This window comes from Lissotriton vulgaris, chromosome 3_1 (assembly GCF_964263255.1).
Source record: "Lissotriton vulgaris chromosome 3_1, aLisVul1.2, whole genome shotgun sequence".
In the NCBI taxonomy this organism is placed as follows: Eukaryota; Metazoa; Chordata; class Amphibia; order Caudata; family Salamandridae; genus Lissotriton; species Lissotriton vulgaris.
Window position 1 is genome coordinate 1801026721 of NC_141689.1, and position 25546 is coordinate 1801052266.

The 25546-nt window shown below is 47.6% G+C and overlaps 1 protein-coding gene across 1 annotated transcript in view; it reads right to left on the reverse strand.

The window, feature by feature from the left end:
- Positions 1-25546, reverse strand: part of NOAZFP (nucleolar atypical zinc finger) — a 142347-nt gene that overhangs the window by 24371 nt on the left and 92430 nt on the right. The window lies entirely within an intron of this gene.

The following is a 25546-nucleotide window of genomic DNA, read 5'->3' on the forward strand; positions in this document are numbered from 1 at the left end:
CCCACCCAGGAACTCTGCAACTCACTTAACTCCTTCTTCTTCGATAAAATCTGCACCATCAAACAAAGTATCTCTACCACTCAGCCTCCTCTTCTTTTTTCAGACATCTTTCATAATCCTGCCACCCTGGACTCATATCCCCCTATTGATAGTGCCAACTTATCCAAACTCCTCACAAAGGTCAAATCCGGCTCCCCCGACGACATCTGCCCCCCTCACATTTTGAAAGAAGTGGGCACCTGCATCCCCGGGAGCTTACTTCCCATGCTAAATGGATCGCTCACACAGGGGAAAGTCCCAAACAACTTTAAAAAAGCCCTCCTTACCCCCCTTATAAAAAAGGCAGGAGCCAACCCGCTAGACCCACTCAATTACAGACCTATATCTTTGCTGCCATACTGTGCCAAACTTCTGGAGTCTCACGTCTGACAGTATTTCCACATTTCTGGAAAAATCAGAGTATCTTGCACCTAACCAGGCTGGCTTCCGCCCTTGCCATTCGACCGAGGCAGTCATTCTTTCAGTGCAGAATACTTTGAGGCGGAACGCGGACGAAGGGATCCATCAGGCTCTGGTGCGGTTGGACCTCTCTGCTGCGTTCGACACAGTCGACTACACCATCTTGGTCGACCGTGTCGAGCAGGCAGGCCTCAGGGGCCCTGCGCTGAGCTGGATCCGCTCGTTCATCACCGACCGAACTCAATCGGTTAGACTGGGCTCCTTTACGGCTCCTACCATATCCACCATCTGCGGAGTACCTCAAGGCTCTTCGTTATCCCCCCTGCTTTTTAATTTGTACCTACGACCCCTCTTGTACTCCCTCAGAAATGCAAAGGTAACCATCTTGCACTATGCAGATGATTTGCAGCTCATCTTCCATTTGAACACCAAGGACTCAGTGGTAGAATTCCAAAACACCATGTCCCACATTCTGAGTTGGATGAGCTGCAATCATTTGAAACTTAACCCAGGCAAGACCGAACTGGTCTTGCCTGGACAGAGCATACATAGTTGGAATCCCAGCTTCTGGCCCTCCTGCATGGGTGCCCCCCCATCCAAGTCATCCTCGGTCAAGAGCCTAGGTATCTTCATCAGCGAGGATCTCTCCCTAAAAAAACAGGTTGGAGCAGTCGTGTCCTCCAGTTTTTTCCAGTTGAAGAAAATTAAAAAAATTGCCTGTTTCTTCTCCTCTGCCGCCCTCACTCAGATCGTCATTTCCCTGGTCCTGTCCAGACTGGACTTCTCTAACAGTCTCTATCTTGGGCTCCAAAAGGGAGAGCTTAGACGCCTCCAGCTGGTTCAGAACCAAGCAGCCAGACTTCTTTTGAACACCCCTAGGAGGCAATCAGTCAGACTTGGCCTAAAACAGCTACACTGGCTGCCGGTTGAGCAACGCGTGGCCTTCAAAGCGGGGTGCATTCTATTCAAGTCTCTACACGACATTGGACCCCTATTCATCAGAGACTTCTTCAAAAGATACAGCCCTTCCCGCAACCTCCGGTCCATCCATAAATCCCTCCTGATTGTTCCTCCGTACAAGAGGAAGCGTCTCGGAGGCAGCTGCTTTGACCACCTTGCAGCTGCCTTCTGGAACTCTCTCCCCCTTCACCTTAAACTGAGTGATAATATCCTCAGTTTCAGACATTCCCTGAAGACCTGGCTCTTCTCCCAGGCACATCACTGAGTTGCTTTTTCTCTACTAATTGATTGACGCGCCTTGTTCCTTCCTATAGCGCCATGAAGCCTCTGGGCGTACGAGCGCTCAATAAATGCTGACTAACATTAACATTAACATAGAGACTTTTAGCTGCAGATTCCTTAACTTTGAATAAATACCCAAGCCATACCATCCTGGGGGTTGTCTGCGGACAGATTTTCACACTAAAAAGTGCCTGATGGCCAGAGTGCCCGTCCCTATGGACCTGACTGTCCAGGCAGCAGTGCTTGGCAAACGTGCACAGACACATCCAAGTTACTGTCAGACTGATGTCCAGGACTGGGACACCTAGAGCCAAAGCTGTGGCTGCAGCCCTCCCCCTAATGGAATAAGCTCTTAAGCCCTAAGGGGGCTGCTTCTTAGCCATGGCATAGCAGATCTTAATGCAGGGAATGACCCAGCGCGAAATGGTCAGTTTCTGCACTGCCCAACCTTTTTTAGCTTCCACGTAAACCACAAAGATTCGGTCGTCCACTGGGAACTCTTTGGTGCAGTCAAGGTAAAACGACACCGCTCTTTTTGGGTACTTAGAGGGATGAGGGGGGAGCAAAAAAGGTGGTCAGGTGGAATGGAGTCACCACTTTTAGTAAAGATTATGCTTGGGTGCGAAGCACCACCTTCTCAACAAAAGTAGTCCAGTAGGGAGGCTTGCGTGACAATACCTGCAATTAAATCACCCTTCGGGCAGATGTTTCCGCCACCTAAAAGGCTGTCTTGATGGTAAGAAGCCGAAGGGGACAATTATGTGATGGCTTGAAGGGAGCACACATAAGAAATGTAAGGACCAAATTAAGGTCCCACTGTGGAATGACAAAGGGTTTTGGTGTAAACATACGGACAAGGCCTTTTAAGAACCTATTTACAATAGGGGACTGGAATAAAGAGGGTTGGTCCGGCAGTCGTAGGAAAGTGGACAGAGCAGAAAGATAACCCTTGAGAGTACCCACAGCAGAGCCCTCCTGGGCAAGGGTAAGAATAAAGAGAAGAATATTAGACAGAGAGACAGAAAGAGGGTAAATAGACCTTTCTGTACAATATTTTACAAATCTTTGCCAACACCAGGCGTATACAGTCGTAGAGGAGGGCCACCTGGCCACCGAAACAACATTACAAACTTCAGGAGGAAGGTAGATAGCCATCAACTACAGCCGCATAATCTTCACACATACAGGCGGTGAGTTGACAGGTTGGGGGTGAAGGACCCTCCCATGCTGCTGCAACAGAAGATCCTCCCGAAGGGGCAGCCAGATCGGAGGATCGATTCTCATTTGAAGAAGCTCTGGATACCGGTCGCTCCAAGTCCAGAGCTACAAGAATGACTTGGGGCAGGTCGCTCTTGATCATCTTTAGAACTCTGTTCAGAAGTGGTAATGGGGGAAAGGCGTACAGGAGGCCTGAGCTCTACTCGCGACGAAAAGCGAAGGATAGCCGCCTTGGAAACTAGTGCACAACACTGCTGACATTGCACGTTCTTTTTGAAGACAAACATATCTCACCAAGGCTCTCCCCAATGCGGAAAATGACCTTGCGCCACCTCTGATTGGAGACACCATTTGTGATTTGCTAGGCATCAACGGCTGAGTTTGTCCGCCCTGGCGTTCAAATAACCTGCCAGGTGTTGAACCACAAGGGTTATGCACTGCTGTTCCAGCCATGTTCAGATATGCAGGGCCTCTTGACAAAGGGTTCACGATCCCACCCTGTCCCGCTTGTTGCAGTACCACATGGCGGTGGTGTTTTTCATGAACACCGGCACTAACTTCCCCTTGACAGAGAGGAGAAATGCTTTTAATGCTGGCCGGATTGCTCAAAGCTTCAACAAGTTGATGTGGAGCCCCGACTCCATCGGAGACCAATGTCCCCTGTTCCCCATCTCTCTCAGATGGCCCCCCGTCCTAGGTGTGACGCATCTGTCACTACTGTGAGATCTGGTTGGGGAAGGGAGAGGGGTCTGCGTCTGACCTAATCACAGTTTATCAACCACCATTTCAAGTTCTCTGCAGTTCCCTCTGAGATCTGAACCATGTCAGAAAGATTCCCCTGATGCTGCGCCCACTGGCACTTTAGGTCCCACTGCAAAGCCCGCATTCGCCACCTGGCGTAGTTTACCAGCAAGATAGAGGAAGACAGTAGTCTCAGCAGCCTCAGAGTCAATCTCACCGAAATCCACGACAGAGGCTGAAACATCAGTATCATAGCCTGAGTAACCTGGACTCACTGTTCAGGAGTATAACCCTGAAACTGCAGTGTCCACAAAAGCTCAGATGAAAGGGAGCATCTAAGGAAGAGTCAGGTGTCACTTTGGCACGTTTACAGATAACCCTAGCGAAATCAGAAGGTCAGCCATAGTTTGAAGGCGGGATAGGACAGCCTGGGGAGAAGGCGCCTTCAACAGCCAGTTGTTGAGGTAGGGGAAGACTGACGCATCTAAACTGTGCAGATGAGCTGCGACTGCTTCCATCACCTTGGTGAACACCCAAGGGGCGCTAGTAAGACCAATGGGGAACATGGTGAACTGAAAGTGCTCGTGGCCTACCATGAACCGCAGGTAACACATGTGGACCAGCAGAATGGGGATGTGAAAATACGCATCCTGCCCCTTCAACACTACCAATCAGTCTTCTCGCTCTAAGGCAGACAAGTCCTGAGCCAATATGAGAATCTTGAATTTCTCCTTTTTGAGGAATAGATGGACGGTCCGAATTGCCAAAATGAGCCTTAACCCTTTGTTCTTCTTCGGAATCAGAAAGTAACAGGAGTAACAACCACTGCCTACTTCTGAAATCAGAATGCTTTCTGTAACTCCCTTTGCCAGGAGAGCTGTAACTTCTTCTTGGAGTAATGCTAGATGATCCGCTGCCAGCCGTTCTTGAATTGGCAGAATAGGAGGAGGAAAAGAAAGAAGAGGAAGGGAAAAAGCCCTCCTGAATGATCTATAAGACCCACCGTACAACGTTATGAACCTCCAGCAGAGGAGAGGATGATCAATTCTCCCCTTTACCAGAGTGAAATGATCTTGCAGACTGAAAATAGGAGCGTTCGGAGGCTGCAGCGGCCGAGGGTTGGGTGACAGACAACTTCTGCCTACCATTCTGAGGTCGGAATGAACCACGTCCACGCACAACTTGGGAAGTCTGTGCAGGACGGTGACTGGGATACGTCTGCCACAGTTAAAAAAACAGTCCGTCCATTGCCACAAAAGGGGCGAAAGCCAGACTGGGCACGAGGTGTGACTGAGAGACCCAAGGATCTGGCCATAGCAGGAGTATCCTTAAAACACTCCAAGTCAGATTCTGCTTTCTCTCCAAAAAGATGAGTCCCATTAAATGGCATGTCCATGAGATTGGCCTGGACATCACCCGAGAAGCCAGATGTTCTGAGCCAGGTGTGGCACTGTAAGTCCACTGTCGAAGAAAACGTTCTGCAACGCGAATCAGTAGTGTCTTAACCACACCTAATTGTAGATTTTGGTGCATCTTTCCTATCCTTCACTGCCTGGGAGAGTATGGCCTAGGTCTCCTCCAGGACGGGAAGCAGCACTTACGCAACTTTCTCCCAAAGAATGTGGGACAATCGGCCTATTAAGCATATTTTATTCACTAACCACAATGCCAGGCTGGTAGAAAAAAAAAATCTCAGAAGAGTGTCCAGCCTCTTAGATTCTCTATCGGGAGGAGCAAAAGGGAACGAGCCATGTGACATCGAAGCCTGAACCACCAAGCTCCAAGAGGTGGGGTGTTGGCTGAGGAAACATGGGTCGCCTGGCACCGGGCAATGTTTGCATGTAATTGTCATTTTCACAGAAGCACTTGTGCTAGGCTTGGACCACTTGCTTAGAAGGATTGTTAGTGCTTCATTAAAGGGCAATAGAGGTTCGGAGGTGGAAGCTCCAGGCTGCAGCACCTCGGTCAAGAGATTAGTCCTGACTTGCACAAAGGGCAGCTCCAGTCCAAGGACCTCCACTGCCCTCTAAACCACCATGAAATAAAAAGCTCCCTTCTCCGTAGCCACACTAGGTGGAGAGAGCATACCAGTATCTAGGGATGTGTCAAGTTCACTGACTTCCACAAGATCCTCATACCAGTTCATTTGTTTCAAAGGAGCATCCAGTTATTGTTCTAGAAGTCCATAGACCCCTCCCAATCCTCACCCATGCCTGAAACTTCCTGAAAACGCACAGACAACGATGTAGAAACCCTGGGGTCCGTTGGCACCGGAGTAGGCATCGAGTGACGCCAATCCGAGTCGTCGGGTAGAAGGAAGGGGCTGGCACCGGCGATGCCAGAGACACAGACTTCAAGTTCGACGCCAGGGAAGGTCGTATTGGCACAACGGGCATCAACACGAATCAGGAATCTGATACATGAGGCCCCACCAGTGCTGTGGCCAGAACCAACAGCATCAAACTCGACGGGGTCAATTCCGACCATGCGGGGCCTGAAGGCTCACCAGAGGGTCTGCCCGCTCATGGCCTCGTAAACCTCCTTTATTTGAGCGAGGGTCGCTACAGCTCTTGGAAATGGGGGAGGCACAAAATCCAACCCCGCTCCGGCTCTGCAGAACCATGCCCAGAGTGTTGGTGTTCCTTACTTCTCTCTTCGTAGGACGACAGACGAGGCGAAGACAAAGTACGCTTAGATGATTACTTCTTTTTGTGCCTCTTCCCTGAGGACCTCAAGTGGAAGGATTAGGATTTGGGGATCCTGGAGCGAACCTGCCACCTCCTCTTTTTAGAACAGGATCAGGATCTCCACAGAGTCCAGCGGGCCAGTGTTGACTGACAGGCAGCAAGGAGCTTCAAAGCTCGCTACCACAAGGCCTTCAGAGCCGTGGCCCAACAGTCCGAGCAGGTCTTCGTGTCATGGTTGTGCTCGAGGCACCATAAGCATGCAAAGTGAGGGTCGGTTACCGACATGGTGTGGAGACATACGCTACTTGGTTTAAATTCTATAAGTCTAAATGACATGACCTCGACGCACCAAAAAAAGAAATCACTCAACAAAAAGTAAAAAAAAAACCTGTGCAGAAGGACAGAGGCGTAGGTCTAATCCGGGTCAGCACTTGACTGGCGTAAAAAGAACGGATGTCCGTGTGCCTGGGTGGTGCCTAAATAGGTGACCGCAATGCCATAGCTGATGCAGATGACGTCACGCGGAGCCAAACAGAGCCACCTGACGGCATGCAGGGTTTGAGAAAGTGCCCTATTTCTGCATGGTTGCCCCCACTTTTTGCTATACTGCTGATGTACTTTGACTGAGTGTGCCCTGGGCTCCTGCCAATCAGGTACCCAGGGCCTATGTTCTATCTCTAAAAACTGCATTGAAGACCAAACCCAATTGGCACTGTCTGGCCACAGGTCCGCCCCTGGTAAATGGAACCACAGGTACCCAGGGCACTGTGACCAGGGAAGGCCTCTAAGGGCTGCAGCCCTTATTGTGCCACCCTTAGAGGCCCTGTACCCTTACACTCACACACTGCCTTTGCAGGCTGCGTGTTTTGGAGCAGAAAAAAGTGAAGAGTCGACATGGCACACATGCCTACAACCCACTGCCCTGCCATAGATTAGCCGCCCCTCTAGATTGGTGCACTGTACCAGAGGTGATGGTACAGGTGCACAAGCCCAGTACCCCTTCAGTGTCTAAGCCAATTCTTAGACATTGGAAGTGCAGTCATTCCATTAAGAGTATATGGTGCTGGGAGTATGTCATTACGAACTCCACAGTACCATAATGGCTTTACTAAAAACTGAGACGTTTGGTATCAAACTTCTCAGGACATTAAACCCACATTGATGCCAGTGTGGGATTTAATGAAAGATGCACACAGAGGGCATCTTAGAGATGCTCCCTGAAAAATGACCTAACACGAGTGTCCAGGCCGAGTGGCTGCTCCCCAGCTGCCACACTAGACATGTTTCTGGACCCCTGGGTCAAGAGCATGCTGCTCTCGGGGGTCTGAAACAATACACATCCTGGGACGAGGTGCCAAGCCACATCCCCCAGGATGGGCAAGGTCCACGTAGGGGAAGCTTCAAAGGCTTTGTGAGCTTTCCTATGCCTTTTGCTGCTTCCAACAATTGGTCCCCACCAGTTCTGGCCACCACTTTGGGCAGGAGAACCGGCTGGAAATCCTAAGTGAGGAAGGGAGGTATGCCCACCTTTGCCAATCCCACCTCTCAGGTGGGGGAGGCAAGGTGAATCACGACTCTCAATCCCCGCCATCTTGCCCGTCTGTTTTATTTTCTCTTAGTGCCCTTTGCTTTATTATTTCTCAGTGTCCTTTTGTCTCGGTTTGCCTTACTGCGCCTTATTCTGTTTTTGGCCTTAAGTGTCCCCGTTTCTTTCCCGCAGCTGCTGCCCCCACAGCCCCTCACCTGCTGGTTCCCGCCTCCCAGCTGCACCTCCCTCCTCCTTCCCCATTTAATGGCGGCCACGAGCAGCAGGCGCGCCGCTGGTGAGCCGAAGGCATGCCAAAGGTAAGCCCGTCTGTGACCAGCGCCAGGGACCCTGGTTCCCTGAACTCCCCACCGCTACGATTCTGCTGCCCTCCTCTCACTTGGAACAACATCGGCCAGAGGTTGACGCCAAACACCAATCAAGGTAATTTCTCCTGCAGATACTGCTGATAATCCTTCAATATCCACAGCACTCCCGCAACCGCAGCACCCACTCCGGTCGCCCGCACTACCAAAGCCCTGAAATGCATCCTCCACAAAGTGTGTTCCCTATACTGACACACTATAGAGGTCTGGCACCTCCTCGATACCCTCTCGCCAGACGCCACCTTCACGGAAACCTGGACTAATGCCGCTTCCACCCCTGACATCGCCACCACCATCCCAGATGGATACAAGACCCAGAGAAAGGACCGCCGCCACCGCCCAGGAGGAGGACTCGCCATCGCACACAAGAGCTCCCTCTGACCCTCCACCTCCAGCATGAGCGACTCCCTCTCCAACACCGGACACCTCCACTTCCAGTTCCAGACCATCCCCAGAACTACGCTTCGTGGCACACTCGCTTACAGACCCCCAGGGCCCACGCTTCTTTCACCACCACCACCATTGCCGACCTCATAGCACCTCACGCCATCGCCTCCACAGACTACATACTCATCGGAGACCTGAACTTCTACCTCGAAAAACGCAGCGTTCCCTGACTCCACCTCCCTCCTGGACAACCTAGCCAACCTCAGATTGAAGCAGCACGTCACCACCCCCACCCACAAGGCCAGACACATCCTCAACCCAATTGTCGCAGGAGGGACGAACATCCACTTCGTCCATACCTTGCAGCCCCTCTGGACCGACCACCAATGCGTACACTTCTCTTTCAACACCACCACAGTACACAAGCCCGCCACAAAGGAATTGGATCAAGGTCACAGAGGAGCACCTCAACTCCACCCTCACCCACGACCCCCCTCTGCCACGACCGACTTCAACTCCGCAGCCAAGGAACTACACCGCTGGATCACCAGCTGCGCAGACAAGCTCGCACACCTCCTCCAACCTGACAGACAACACCCACTGAAGGCTGCCTGGTTCACCAGCGACCTCCAAGAAGACAGACGTTCCTGCAGACATCTCGAAAAACGTTGGAGAAAAAGCAGAACCACTGAAGACCAGACCACCTACAAGAACGCCATGACAGCATACCACCAACGCATAAGAGCCACCAAGTGGACCTTCATCCAGAACAAAATCCTCACCAATGCCTGTAACTCAAAGGAACTCTAACATCATCCAGTTCACCAAACCCCCCAGCAACGCAACAGACGTCATGCCGTCCCAGGACCTCTGAAACAAGTTCAGGTCCTACTTCCACCTGAAAATCAAGGCCCTCTACAAAACTTCAGCGAACAGTCTCCAGAAACCACCCTCTCCTCCAGCAATGAGAGCCAGCCCACCATCACCACCTGGACACCAGTCACCACCGAACATACCACCTTGACCATGAAGAACACCCACTCAGGAGTCCCTACAGACCCCTGCCCGCCGCACATCTTTCACAGAGCCACAGCCACCTTTGCACCCAAATAGCCAGACCATCAACGCCTCTTTTGAATCTGGCATCGCTCCAGACGACTAGCAGCGGTCAAGCCCCTCTTCAGGAAACCCTCGGCTGACCCGACGGACCTGAAAAACTACCGGCACATCTCTCTCCTTCTCAGCCAAAATCACTGAGAAATTAGTCAACGCCCAGTTGACCACCTTCATCGAAAAAAAACGCCACCCTCGACTCATCCCATTCAAGATTCCACAGCACAGAGACCGCCCTACTTGCTGCCACCGAGGACATCTGCATGCTACTCAACCAGGGCCACACGCCAAACCCTCATCCTGCTAGACCTCTCAGCAGCTTTCGACACTGTCTCCCACCGCACTCTTGGAGCCAAACTCCACGATGCTGACATACGTGGGACTGCCCTCGACTGGATCAGTTTCTTTCTCGACAGCAGAACCCAAAGGATCAGACTCCCACCCTTCTTCTCCGAACCCACAGAGACCAACTGCGGAGTACCCCAAGGATCATCCCTAAGCCCAGTGCTCTTCAACATCTACATGGCCCCCCTAGCTGCCATCATCAGACAGCACAGGCTCAGCATAGTATCCTATGCCGACGACAACCAGCTCATCCTCTCCCTCACGACGAACCCCGAAGACACCAGAATCAGCTTCCAAGAAGGAATAAAAAGATGTTGCAGCCTGGATGAACAACAGTTGCCTAAAGGTCAACTCGGAGAAGACAGAGGTCCTCGTCCTTGGACCCTCCCCCACCGCATGGGACAACACCTGGTGGCCCTCTGCCCACCCTCACCGGTGGACGATGCCCGGATCCTCTGCATCATTCTACACTCCTCCCTCACCATGGCTCGACAGATAAACGCCTTCGCCTCCACCTGCTTCAACTCCCTCTGCAAGACCTTCAAGTGGATCCCCCACCGAAGCTAAAAAGACAGTCACCCACACACTCATCACCAGCAGACTGGACTACAGTAACGCCCGCTACGCTGAAATCAACAAAACCCTGCTACACAAACTCCAGACCATCCAGAACACCTTAGCCAGACTTGTCCTCAGCACCCCACAACATGAGCACATGAGCAAACACCTGCGAGACCTCCACGGGCTACCCGTCGAGAACGGTGTAACCTTCAAGCTACTCACCCATGCCTATAAATCCCTCCACAACATCGGACCCAAATACCTCAACGAAGGAGTCTCTATCCAGGTACCCAAAATAAACTTACGCTCCGCCGACCTAAACCTAGCAGAGACCCCGCGCATCCGCAGAACCAGAATAGGTAGAAGAGCCTTCTACTTTGTGGCCAAGGCCTGGAACGAGCTCCCAGTCAATATCAGATGCTCCCCTATCCTGCACACCTTCAGGAAGAACTTCAAGACCGGGCTTTTCGACTGACCCGTAGCTGCAACCCCCCTAAAGACCCTCATGGGTGAGTAGCATGCTTTAAAAGCCCCCTGATTGATTGAATAGGGGGTGTACCCACCCCAAGAAAGGGACCCATTGGTCTCAACTTTTCTTACCTGTAACGCCGCTAAATCTATTATTTAAGGGCACCCCCAAACATTGCCTCCTCAGAAAAGCAACGACCAAGAAGAAAAGAAGGAGTGAACAGCTGTGCCGAAGCTAAGAAGGAAGAGACGACCACTGACTTGGCCCCAGCCCTACCAACCTGTCCCCACCTCAATCCTGCAGAAGCAAAACTCTGGTGTGTCCTGCAGACAGCAACCTCAAGAACCTCGGGGACCTGCCCTGCCTTCCAAGGAAAAGACTTGGTCTCCTGTGAACACTCCTGTGAACACCGGATTTGTTCACCCACAGACTCCGGCTCCCGTAAAATCTGTGAGCACCATTCAGCCCACGGCCCCAGTTCGACTGGCCCAACACCACGAGGAGGTCTCCCAGGCGATCCTGACCCGAGATCAGCGATACCAGACCTGCCTCAAGCCTCCAGCCGATGCCTGCAGCCTCAATCAGGAAGGTCCCCCCAACCGCGACCAGGAGCTGGTAAGAAGATCCGACCCTAAAAAACACCCCTGCATCTGACGCCCCCGGCCTTGGGTGGCCCGACAGACTGTGTCTCGCCAACCCCCTGCATCCCAACTTACCTATCCAAATGGTGGTCTCTCCCAGAAGACCTTCGTCCCCAAAGCGGCACTGTGTTTGCGAACCGAAGAATCCCTATTGAAAGTAACAGGGCACCCGATAACAATACAGCACCCTGCACCGGCTGCCCTAGTGCCACTGAGGCTGTACCTTTGGTGCTATCTTGAACCCCCATTTGCCCTGAGCTAAAATCCAGGAGCTTTGCTCCCAAAAACTTGTGGCCTGCTCGTAAACAGTCACCAACCAGAGGCCTCCTATCCCCCATTGGATAACATTGGGCCTCTGCACTCTGCAACCGGCCGCCCAAGTGCTGCTGAGGGTGCTTTGAGAGTGTATCCTCGACCCTGGGGGACCCCAGAGTCTAACCCCAGAAACCAATCTCCCACAACAAAGTACTTACCTCTGAACCAATAACACGATTTCCTCCCAAGGGATAAAATTGACTGTTATCTATGAAAAGGTTGCTAAGTGTGGAGGTGGCAAATCTATAAATGTCTCTAAAACTGTATACAAATAACCAAAACGCTTTTACTTACCTGTTTACAAGAAATGTCCCAGTGCAGTATCCAGGAATACTGCACTGTGTAAGAAAAGCAATCTGTAAAGTAATTTACTTGACATCCTATTGAAAAGCCATTACAAAGTATAAGTACAACATTTCAAAATATTGCATTACCAGTAATTCTACTGCAATCAAACCAAAGTATATCTACAACTGCAATTCAAACTGTATTATTACTGCAAAGTATTAATCACTTACCTGTGCCAGGCGTGCTTGCTTCTAGGAAATAAATTAACTAAAAGAATATTTTTACACAAAACCAATTGGTCTGATGTTCAGTCTTTGAGTGTGAGCAGTCATTTGCTGATTGAGTGTGTACAACAAATGCTTAACACTACCCTCTGATAAAGCCCTTCTGCTCGCCCACACTACCAAAAATCGAAAGTAAGGTGCTATCTACTTTTACCTCTGCCTACCTTTAGGATTCCACTGTACTCTAAGCACCCTATAACTCATTTTGGTATAGTATATACAGAGCCAGCATCCTACACAGGGGTACTGCTCACACAAACATGTCCAGATCCCGCCTGGCGCCTGGGCAATTCAAAGGCAAGGACTCTGCAGCTAGAAGTCTCTATCAGAAAAGGGAACACAATCAAACCCACACCGGTTTCGGTACATGTAGTTTGAATAGAATAGCAAGCCCATCTCCACTAACAGCAGTAGAAAACAACAGAGATATGACAATGGGTTTGAATCAAGTAAAAACATTTGAGGGAGGCTTGTCCTACTTGAGCATCTGCTCGAGCATCCGAATCCAAGCCAAAATGCTTTGTGAATGTGTGAACACATCTCCATGTAGCCACTTTCCAGATCTCTGCTATCAGGACATTTCTGCATCTGGTAGAGTGGGCCTTAGATAGACATGATAAGGTCTTGTTGACATTTTGATAGCATAAGAGAATGCATGACACTATCCATCATGAGATGGATTGTTTGGAAGTGGTTAAACCTCTACTTACCGGGCCATAATTTATCAACTATTTGCCTTACATCCAGGAAGTAAAGAGTTATTTCAGCGGGAGTTGAAGGGTGCTGAAAGAAAGTTGGCAATGAAATTGTTTTATTGACATGAAAGTCTGAAACAACCTTGGGAAGGACTTTAGGGTAGGTCCTCATAACTACTTTGTTACAGTGGAAGACAGTGTAAGGCTCGTGAGAGATGCTAAAAGATACCTTATGAAGAGGTTTAAAAGGGGCCTGCACAAAACGTGAAAGGACTACGTTTAACCTCCCATGAAGGAGAAGGATGCCTAATAGGAGGGAAAACCTTCCTTAGCCCTTCAAGAAAGTCCTGATATACTGGGATTTTGAAAAAAAGAAGTTTGAGAAGGACATTTCTGTAGGCAGAAATAGTAGCCAAATGGACTTGTATGGAAGGGAACTGCAAGCCAGATTTTGCCAAATGGAGAACATAGGGAAGAATGACATCTTCCTGGCAAGTAGTAGGAGCTACGTTTTTGGAGGAACACCAGATGCAAAATCTCTTCCACTTGAGGGCATATGCTGAATGTGTGAGTGGCCGTTTAGCCTCTTTAAGGATATGGTAATGGTAATGGTAAAAGTATTTCTAAAGCGCTAACATTCATCCTGGAAGGATATCATGGCGCTAAAATTAAACAATGTACAGAGAGCTGGCACAGATCGATGATAATTTTAATGAGTGTTAGGAAACAGCGTGGTTTTAAGTTTTTTTCTAAAAGTAAGGTAGTCATCGGTAAGTCTTAAGTCTGTCAGTAAATTATTCCACAAGTTTGCAGCTAAATGTGAGAAGGCTCGGCCGCCCGTCCTAACCTTCTTTATTCGGGTGGTTACCGCTCTTGCGGTGAATTGGGATCGAAGATTTCTATTTGGTACATAGAAGTTAATTCTATTTTTTAGGATAGTCGGGCCAGTATTATGCAGTGCTCTGTGGGTGATGCACAGTATTTTGAAAGAGGCTCTTTCTCTCATTGGCAGCCAGTGTAAGGCTCTCAAACAACTTGTAGCGGAGTCATATTTTCTTTTGTTACATACGGCTTTTGCAGCCGCATTCTGAACAAGCTGTAGCTTTGAAAATAAGTAATCCGCCATGCCAACGAATAGGGAATTCCCGTAATCAAGTCTACTAATTAATAGTGACTGGACTAAGATCTTTCTACATTCCAAGGGAATCCAGGGAAACACTCTTCGTAGCATTTTCAGTAGCGCAAAGCCTTTACCACAAATAGTTGTAACGTGGTTTTTCATTAACAATTCATTGTCAATGTAGACTCCCAAATTCCTCGCCGTCTGAGTTGGTTTGGGGGGTGTACCAAGAATGTTGGGCCATCAGGTGTCATCCCAAAGCTGTTGGGAACCGCCAAACAATAAAATCTCCGATTTATCGGCATTTAATTTCAGACAATAATTATGCATCCAACTAGATAATTCAGAGAGGCAGTTGAGCAGTCTGTTTTTGGAGTCTTCTTCACCATTTAAGGCAATCATTAGTTGCGTATCATCTGCGTATGAGCAGATATTGACGCCCCATTTCTTCCCAATAGTGGCTAACGATGATACATAAACATTAAATAATGTTGGGCTTAATGATGCCCCCTGTGGTACACCATACTTGAGCTTTCAAGGTGTGGAGGTATAGCTGCCTAGTCGGACAGATTGCGATCTGTCGGATAGAAAGGAGTTCAACCAAGTCAGGGCTTTTCCCTGTATTCCTTTTGCGGCTAACATTCGTGATAAAAGGTTATGGGATACGGTATCAAAAGCCGCTGATAAATCTAACAATATCAGGGCCACCGTTTTACCCACATCAACCTGACTTCTGATATCATCCAGTACTGCCAGGAGAGTTGTCTCAGTACTGTTGTTAGACCTAAAACCTGTCTGCGAAACATCAAGCAGGTTATTAGTTTCCAGAAAATTTGACAGCTGTTTGTTCACTAGTTTCTCCAATACTTTTGAAAAATATGGCAACTGCGAGATGGGCCGGTAATTGGCTGGATTGTTTATGTCTGCACCCACTTTTTTTAGTAAGGGAGTCACTACTGCTGTTTTCCAGATAGCTGGAAATTCCGCTTGGTCTAGTGACTGGTTTAGTACTTGCGTCACTATTGGACCAATTAGAGGAATTAATTGTAAGAATATGTGGTGTGGACATGGGTCCGATGGGGAGCCCGATTTAATTTCTGCATAACTTTGTTTACTTCTTCCTCTGAAAAAGGGCCAAAAACAGGACAGCTGGCCAATGAAAAAGGCTCTGCATCAACATGATGCTCAGTCGTTTTCTGGTCATTACTGGAGAAGGATGAATACATTTTATCTATTTTGTCAAAAAAGAAATTGCGGATTTTGTTGCATCCCTCCTGTGAAGGTGACCGGTTTGTTGTAAGGCTAGGGGGGTTACAGAGTTCTCCAACAATTTTTAAAAGTTCTTTAGAGGAATGTTTATGTTCTAATATTTGCCGTGAAAAGTAATCTTTTTTTGCTTTCCGTATGGCTGCATTATAGGCTTTCAATTCTTTTTTATAAATGGATCTGTCATTCATGGTTTTACTTACCCTCCATTTATGTTCAAGCGTAGTGCATTTTCTTTTAAGAGTCTTGAGATCTGGGCCGTACCACTTCTCCGGCACCGTTCGTCTGGATTTACATTTAGTGGCATTTATTGAGCAGTGTTCAAGTGCGTCCCCAATACTTTTTTGTAGATGATATATATCTTGTGCAGTAGAGGAGCCCGAGTTAGTATTAAAATGAAAGTGCTGTTGGAATTTCTCCAGTGAGAATTTTTTCCAGTTTCTAGCTGTAGCTGGGGTCTGTATCGTTGGTCTCGTATTTTTTATAGGTAGGCTGATATTGAAATCTATTCTATAATGATCAGTCCATGTAAGAGGCACAATACTGTTAATAATTGTGGCTCAATATTCGTGAAAATCAGGTCCAGCCTGTGTCCCGCTCTATGTGTGTCCTGGTTGACTATTTGTGTTAATTGCAGGATTTCCATGTTGTCTGCAAGATGTTTAGTAAGTGAGTTAGTATGTGACTCAAAATGCACATTGAAGTCTCCTAATACTAAAATGTTTTTATGTTTTAGACAAGCAGGAAGAATCTGAGAGAGAAGCAGAGTACTAAATTCTACTGTGCTCCCTGGAGGATTATAGATAATAGCTCCTCCCATCAGTAGATAGGTGCCTAAAAAGACTGAGGATATCCATGTAGTCTTGCGGCAGATTCAAGTGTCCATACTGCACTAGCTTAAGAGCCATGCTTCCAACTTCAAAGAGAAGAGATTGGGGTGCACAATCTGGCCTCTAAACTTCGTTATCAGGTCTGGTCGGCATGGCAGCTGGAAACGTGGACGCGGTGACTAGTGAAGAAGTCCGTAAACTACCATTGATGTGGCCACTCCGGGGTTCTCAGGATGAGTCTGGCTTCCGAGTGGGACAGTTTGGGGAGGACTGCCAGGATCATAGGTTTTGGTGGAAAGGCGTAAAGAAAGTTGCCTGCCCAGTCAATCTATAGGGCATTACCCAGAGCCCCAGGTTGGAAGGACCTCAAGGCATTTTTTCTTTCCTGTGGTGGCGAAAAGTTCAATGAGCAGAGAGCCCCACAGCCAGAAGATGTCATGCACAATGTTGTTGTGAAGGATGCATTCACGATTTTCTTCCAGAACCCTGTTGAGGGTGTCTGCCTGGACATTTTACACACCTAGGAAGTTGGGTGCTGTGATCAAAAGGTTTTTGGCTATGAGTCATTTCCCAAATTGCCTGGGCTTTGTGGGACATAGGTCTGGACCTTGCCCTCCCCTGCTTTTTGAGTGAATACATGGTGGTCATATTGTCTGTCTGAACAAGAAGGGAGTTAGTCTTGAAAGACGGGTAAAATGCTTTAAGAGTCAGGTGGACTGCCCGGAGCTTGAGAAGATTGATGTGATATGACATCTCCTCCGGATAAAAGTGCCTTGAATTTGGATGTGATCCATGTGGGCTCCCCACCCCAATAACAATGAATCTGTCACTATGGTTTGAGAGGGAGCCTTTTGGTGGAAAGGCATCCCTTGAATGAGATTGGACAACGAGCACCACCATGTCAGAGATTGCTTCACATGAGGGAGAGGGGGTAGGATCTCGTCTTCCCAGTTGCCTGATGCCTTGTCCCACTGGTCTGAAAGAGATTCCTATAAAGGATGCATGTGGAGGCATGCATTCGGAGGGAGGCAAATACATGAGGCCATGGAGCCGAGAAGGGCCAACACGGACCTCACTGTAGGATAAGATGCTTTCAAAAGAGTGACATTTCCGATTGATAGATGAAAGTCTCTACTCCGAAGGATACACTTTTGCTTGTTGAGTTTCAATGGTGGCACCTAAGTCTTGTTAAGTCTGAACCAGTATGAAGATGGATTTGATATGGTTGATGTGAAAACGCATTCATTGGAGGACATCGCATATCCAGTTAAAATGTTGTTGGTCTTCCAGTGAAGTTGATGCCTTGATTAACTAATTCTCTCGATAGGGACAGACAAATATTCTGTGCCTCCTGGGAGGGGTAGGAACTACTGCCATGCACTTCGAGAAGGTTCTGGGAGCTGATTTGAGGCCTAATGGAAGGACTTGGTATTGATAATGTTCCTACCCCATTACAAAACTCAAGAACTTGCAATATTTCTTGGCGATGGGCATATGGAAATACAGGTCTTGAATGAAGGTCTATGGAACAGAGTCAATCCCCCTGGTGTAGTTGGGGATAAAGCAGATGTAATGCCAGCATGTAAAACTTCTCTCGCCAAATCCATTTGTTGGCTACTTTTAGGTCAAGAATGGGTTCGGATTAGTCCTTGTTTTTTTTTCATCACCAGAAAATATCTTGAGTAGGTAGGTGCTTGCACCCCATTGTTTGTGGGGAATGACCTCCATTGCATAGTTCTGTAGTAAGATGTTGACTTCTTCTTGAAACATGTGCCAATGATGGCTGGATGGGTTTGGTGGTATGGTCGAGGGAGGACTGGTGAATCGGAGAGCCATTTTGAACAATATTCAGAACTAGGGCGTCTTTTGTGATTTTGTGCCACTCTGCCACAAAATAAGTGATCTATCATTCTACCGTAGAGGGTAACGGAAGAAGGGGAAGGAAGATTCAGGTTTTGGTGACAGTTGTGGGTTTACATGCTTGGGCGGGTTGTTATAAAGAGCGTCCCTTAGATTGTTGTTGCGTCCGTTGTTGATATGGCGGCTGTTGTCATGGGTGTTGACAACTCTGGTAACAATGAGGGGTTTGAACTCAGCATTGGTAAGGCCTGAAGGAGCAACTTTGATATGTGGGTCTTTCCAAGCCGACGGCCTTCAGAGTTTCCATTTCAGATTTAGATTGAATCATCTGATCTTCAGTGTGCCTATTGAAGAGAGTCGACTGAGAATAGAAGATTTAAAATCCTTTGCTATGACTCTGGTTTCACTGAGTCGCCTTGAGACCCTACGGGTAGGTAGTGCGCTCTATAAATGTCTTTGATTGATTGATTGATTGATTGATTGAGGTGAGGAATTCCGCCTTAAGGCAATGCCATGACAATTTTCATGTGCTGTTAACAGAGAGGAGTCTGCTGCGCCACTGATGACTTGTTTGGAAACCTTAATTCACTATCTCTAGGAAGTCTTCCTTTAAGTCCCCAGGATGATCATCTGTAAATTGTCGGATAGAGTCTCAGAGCACTCTAACATATCTTCCCAGGATGACAGTAAAACTTGCTGCTTTCATGGTAGTCACAGTCATATTACAAACCTTGTGACAACAGAGTCACATTTTTTACTCTCCTTATCAGGAGGGACTGCAGGAGTCGCTGTAGTAGCATGCTCCTTCTTGGCTGCCAGAATGACCACTGAGTCAGGAGGTGAATCTGATCTGAGAAAAAAAGAGGATCTTGCTCAGGAGGTCTATATTGTTTCTGTAGCCTCGAAGGAGATGGTTTGGTTGAGGCTGAGGTCAGAAACCGTTCCATTGCTAGCTCCAAGAGACCGGGAACCAATGGAAGCAGAAGTCTTGAGGCCGATCACTGGTGCAGAGTTTCAAAGATAACAGATGTGATAGGGTTGGGTACCGGCATCTGAATGTTTTGCAGCACCTCTCACCAGAATATCCAGGAACGTGGCGATGTCACCCACCAGAGAGATTAGAGGTGGTGAAGAATCCGAGTGTGTCAGGGAATATCATTCAGAGATGTAGAAGAGGCCACTGTGTGCCTAGATCTTTGTCTAGATGACGTTCGTGTTCTGAACCCTAAACAATGGCTGCGATGGCGAGAGGGACTACAGGATGAATGCCTTGAATGACAACTGTAATGATGTGACCTATGGGGTGTTCTGGAGCTCCATCTAGGCCTTGGCCGCACAACAGGAGGCATTGGCGGTGAAAGAGGAGGAGCCAGAGGCAGCGGTATTGGTGGTGAAGGAGGAGGAGGAGGAAGAAGAGGAGGAGGTGGCATTGGAAGAGGATATGGAAGTACTCTCCGGTAGGCAGGAGAGTAGATCCTCAAGTACTCCAAATCAGGTGAGAAATAGATTTGCATCTGCTTCCTCCTCTATTCTTGGGTCCTCAAAGTCTAAATGGATACGCCGAAAACGAAAAACTCAATGTTGACCTCCTCCTCGTTGACGATCTCCTCCAACGCCTCGACGTCGAGCCGCTCCTTGGTGTTGATAGATCTCATTGCCTTAACGTGACAATGCTCCTCAACATCGATCTTGCCGAGCGCCTCGACCGCACATGTCTATCTTGTCACAAAGTTGATATGTGTCTCTTCCTCAACAGCAATCCAGTCCCGGATGGTGAGCAATTCGGGGCCCTACCGGGTCTTGACATTAAATCTCTCAACGTTGACCGGGAAACATGTTCTTTTCTGGCTGGCACTCTTTTTGGACCTTCCTCTGCTCTCAGAGGCAGATGTAAAAGCCCTGGACACTCTTGGCTCTAAGGTCTCATCTTGAGAATGGACTTGCTGCCTGCACTTCCATGCAGCAAAGGCGAATTTTCTCTCTCCCAGGGTGCGGTGAGAAAACGTCTTGCAGTGTTTGCACTGCTCAGGAACAAGGCAGAGAATTCAGACATAGTGAGGGTCTGATTTGGCCTTCTTCCTCCCACAGTCAGGGCACTTATCGAACATAAAAGGCATAATTCTGGACAAATGCCTCAAAATTCGGTCAGAAAAGGCATAATAAACAGTGAAAGGACGATGAGACGTCGAGTGAATCAAAGAACACAAAATTCCACAATTGAAATTTGAAGAAAAAAGCCTAAAAGGCCAAGCTCAATCCTTCAGGGTCTTGTCACCAGGTGCCAGAAAAAAATAAATGAGGCAACTACCACCAGCTAGGCATGATGGGATACTGATGGTCTCTGAGTCCTTAGCAGAGCAGACACAGTTTTAAAATTCCCATTATGGCAGCCTATGGGGCTACACGGTCTTTCTATCCTTCCTCTTCTACCTTTACAAAAAAGGGGTTGTGAAGAGATTTAAGCTGTTTACTAAATTTTCACTTCAAAATTACACTTAGTGGTATTTTGACCCTTTTCTAAACGCAATCTGAAGTGTTTCTCCAACGTAGCCTGTTCTCTAGGCTGCACATTCCGTTCTTGCTCAAGTGTTTCTGCAGGCCTTCCTGAAGAAAGGTGAACGTCTACACTTAACCCCTTCCATGCTCATGACGAGCTCAGCTCGTCATGAGGCACAGTTGAGCTGTGCTGATGACGAGCTGAGCTCGTCATGACACCAGCAAAATGGCAATTTTCAGCACAGGGGAAAAATAACCACAGCAGCGATGTGGTTAAGAAGATATTCTATGAAGAAGTGCTCCAGGATCCCGCACATGGGCGAAACTATTAAAACGCTTTTGTGACTATGATCCTCTCCCCTAAGAGAGAAATTAGGTTAGCACAAAACTCACCATTGAAGCCTTTAAATGGACTGTCTCTCATTGCTATTCCTCCTTTATAGCCAAGTCTCTAACGTCATAGTGCTACCACTCACTTTAAAGAGAGCTTAAGGTGTTAAAGAGAACTTTGAGCGCCAAAGAGCAGTCAACTTCAAGATCAGAAATCAAGCAACGGTATCACTTAGTGATAATGTCATAAACAGAACTCATGATACACTTGCATGTCATTAAAGAGATAACTCAATAGCAGCAGGTAAGTTGCAGCAGTCACAAAGCAATCATACCACAATGTGTGCAAAAATGCCCCCATCTTAATATAAACTATCTTTGAATATCTGCTTTTAATAATTTTGAAATGCACACATTTGGTCTCTAAACAACAGTTTGTAGTTTTCTGAAAACACAGTTATTTTCCTCTTCAACAATTGTTTTCCTTTTTATTGAATAAACCAGTTTTCGGCAAACAACTCCTTGACATTTCTGAAAATACACAGGTTCTGTCTCGGAACACCAGTTTTTCATTTTAGTAAATAAAGTATTTTTTATGCAAACTTTAGCTTGTCATTTTCTAAAATTACTCTAATTTTGCCCTCAAATTCAAACTTTTATTTCTAGTAATCACATTAATTTAACCTGGGCCTTCATCAAGGGCAATAGAAGAAAAAGTTACTTATTTCTGTAACTATCTTTCTGGTGGCTACTCTATCTAGCTGCAGACCTCACCTGTAGAATAATCCCAGGTGTCAGACTGGATCCGGAACTTCAAGGCTCATAAGTTGCCAGTAGGCAGGGCGCTGGCTTCATATCGATGCCGGAAGTGATGTCAGATGATGTCACCAAAGCCATACAACGCCAACCTTGACTCAAGGACTTCAGTTTACTTCCAATTTTTTGAAACCTTTGAGACGAGTAGATGGAGTGACATTGACAAGAAGTAGCGCAGTACGAAACTCAGATTGGTATTTTAATAAATCTTTCCATATGACACGTCTATCAACAGGGAGGCGGGTGGTGTCGGTGAGGAATCAGCAGGCAGACAAAGCACCCACGAGAATGCTCGCTACCGAAGGTCAGTAACTTTTTCTTTTGATGGATACCTTTCCTTGCAGATTCCTCACCTGTAGGATAGATTTCCCAGCAGCACCCTTCGACAGAGGTGGAGGGCTGATGGATGATCAAATAAGAAAGGTTTCTATGATGAATTTGGCAAAATGGCCATCCCGCCGTGCTTCACAATCCAGACAATAATGCTTAGTAAAAGTGTGTAAGAATGCCAACGTAGCTGCCTTGCAGATTTCTGTGATCGGAGCACCTCTGCCAAAAGAGGAAGACGACGACTTGGCTTCAGTTGAATAAGCTCGGGCTCCCTCATGCAGCTCCTTCTTGGCAAGAACTTAACAGGTCTTGATACACTGATACATAGAATGATCCACCTGGAATATGTTGGCTTCTAGACCACTCTCCCTTTCCTGGAACCACAGTACCCAATGAAAAGCTGGTCAACCAATCTTATATTCTTCATGCAGCCCAGGTAGAAACTGACCGCAGTCTATGATTCAACCGATGAAGCAGCTCCTTCTACTTCCCCATCAAAAAGGTTAAAACAAGCTTAAGGTCCCACTGGACATAACTAAAGGAGTTGGAGGACATAGTCTGGTCAGCTTCTTAAGAAACCACATTATAATATGGGATTTGGACAAGATGACATCTGCTACTTCTGATGGCAGCTGAAAGGAGACTAAGTGGCCTTGCTCAATCTCCAGGCATGAAGGTGGAGACTTTGGAGATTGGGGTGCAGCACCATTCCCACTGACTGGGAGAGTAGTTTGGTCTGAATGGTAGCCTGAACTAGGGACATATGGAGAAGCACTGAATGTCTCCATACCACAAGCTCCTTTGCCAGTCTGTGGCAATAAGAAGTACTTGGGCCCAGTCTTAGTGAATCTTCCTCAGAACTTGGGAATCAAGGTTATGGGGGAAAACGTGTAGTGGAACTGATACACTTAAACTGAAACATGACCCCCAAGGCTCCTCTCAACTGATATTAGAAGGTGCAGAACTGCTAGCTCGGAGCATTTTCCAAGGAGATGAGCAGGTCCACCTGTGGAGTGCCCCATATCCTGCACAACTGCTGGCAGAACAGGCTACTCGTGATCGGCAAGGTAACACCAGCTCAAGCAGTCCGGTCTGACATTCAGAAACCCCACCAGGTGATGGAATACCAACTACAATGTTTGATGATGTGCTCAAAACCGCAGTCACAATGCCTCCAAACTGAGGAGGTGGGGCCCTACTTTCCCTTGTTTGTTCACAACCACATTGCAGTTGTATTCTCCATCCTGATCTAGACAGACCAACCCTGGATGGAGGGGAGAAAGGCCTTAAACACCAGGCAAATCGCCTGCATCTCTAGCAGGTTGATATGAAGCAGCTACTCCTCTTAAGACCAGAAGCTTCTGTTCTTGAGATGAGCCCCCCCACTCTTGGGTGGAAGCATCAATAACTGTGGCCAAGGTTGTCAGAGGAGTGAAGGGCATCCCTCAGTTAAAGTTTAAATTTTTTCCCCACCAAGCTACACCTGCAGCAGCACTCAGAGAGACCACTATGGTGTCCGAAAGGTCTAACCCCTCCCCTGTTTGGTAAGTCTCAGAGACAGAGAGAGCGGATTCTGGTGTTGGGGGAAGCGTGGCGATTAGGAGTCTCCTCCAACCAATTCAGGGTTCGATATTTTGAACTTTAATTGACTTTGCTGGCAGATATGAATGATTCTGCTCTGATGTAGGAAGGCCTACCGATTCTACATCACAGGAGATCATTATCCACAAAAGATACACATTGAGGTTGGGAAAAGGGTGGACCTTCTGAGCTCCTGTCCTTACCAAGCAATAGATGTTGCAATGGATTACAAAATTGCGTGATTTCATGGGATGTTATAGATACTCAGTGGTCCTAAGCTAAATTACCTAGTCCTTAGGGGACCCTTTCATTAAACGTTGACATCTTATTCCTGGCTTAATTTTCTATTATGATGATTATGAATGTGTAATATTGCTAACCTATATTTTGCTGTAAATTATCGGACGGGCCAGGATTGTAAAGTGTCTTGTGTTCACTTTTATGGAGTCAAATTGACTTGAGCAATGCATCGTTTACACTTTGTATATAATAAGTACACTGATGAGTACTAAGATCTGTTGGGAGAATATATAGGTCAGCAAAAGAAACCCTTGTCAGACCTGTTTTGATTGTCTTCTAACAAAGAAATTATCTCTATATATAGTAGTTATTACATTAAGTGAGGGGATCACTCAATAAGGATGTGATCCCTACCTACTGAGTGATGCCCATGGCACTCTGTACATATATACAATCTCCTGCCCTGGCATACATTCTACAGTTCCTTTCAAGCAAAGCACTGCCACCTCTTGCTGTATTATATCCTACAGCAAGAGGTGGCAATGCTTCGCTTGAAAGGAGCTGTGGACCTTCTAGCAGAAAAGAGAGAAGAGGGAGGAGTCTGAAAGAGAGGTAGGGCCCATTATCTGAAGGGCCCACTGGGCTGAAGTAATGGCCTTCCTGTCCTGTAGAAAGCGGACACCCACTCCTCCCACAGGCTCCATGTGGGCTTGGTGAAGCAAACTAAGCTGTATTTCCTGGTGGTGAAGGGTAGGAGGAGGAGGCTTGATGAAGTGATCCACAGCCTTTACCTCTAGCTCTACCGCTGTACTGTTTAACCAGAGAATTCGAAGGTATTGGAGCCCGAAACTGAAACAACTGACACTGTCAGAAAATTAAATCTCCTTGAGAAGCCTCAGAACTTCCAGCAGACTTTTAAGGGTCAAGGCTGTTGGATGCCCAAAGAGCTGACTGTGGACTTTCTCGCTTGAAAACGCTCCAAAGCGTTATTGGCTTTGTTGTCAAACGGAGGTGCACCATCAAAGGGAAGGTCAAGCAGATTGGCCTGTACTACCAAAGAAGAGTCAGGTGTCCAAAGCTAGACAAGGTGACATATTGTAATTGGGGTTACCTTGGCACTACAGAATCAGCCGTGTGTAGGCCTGAATTTATTACATAACTAGAGGTGTTCTGGCCAACCCTTATTACTTTCTGGATTTTTGCTGGTCATCCTGGGCCCAGGTCAAAACACATTTTGCTCTCTCACTTCTTGATCGTCTTACAGTGCATACTAAGCAACAAGTTACAGGTTTTAGAGTCATGGTCCGTACCAAGGAAACTA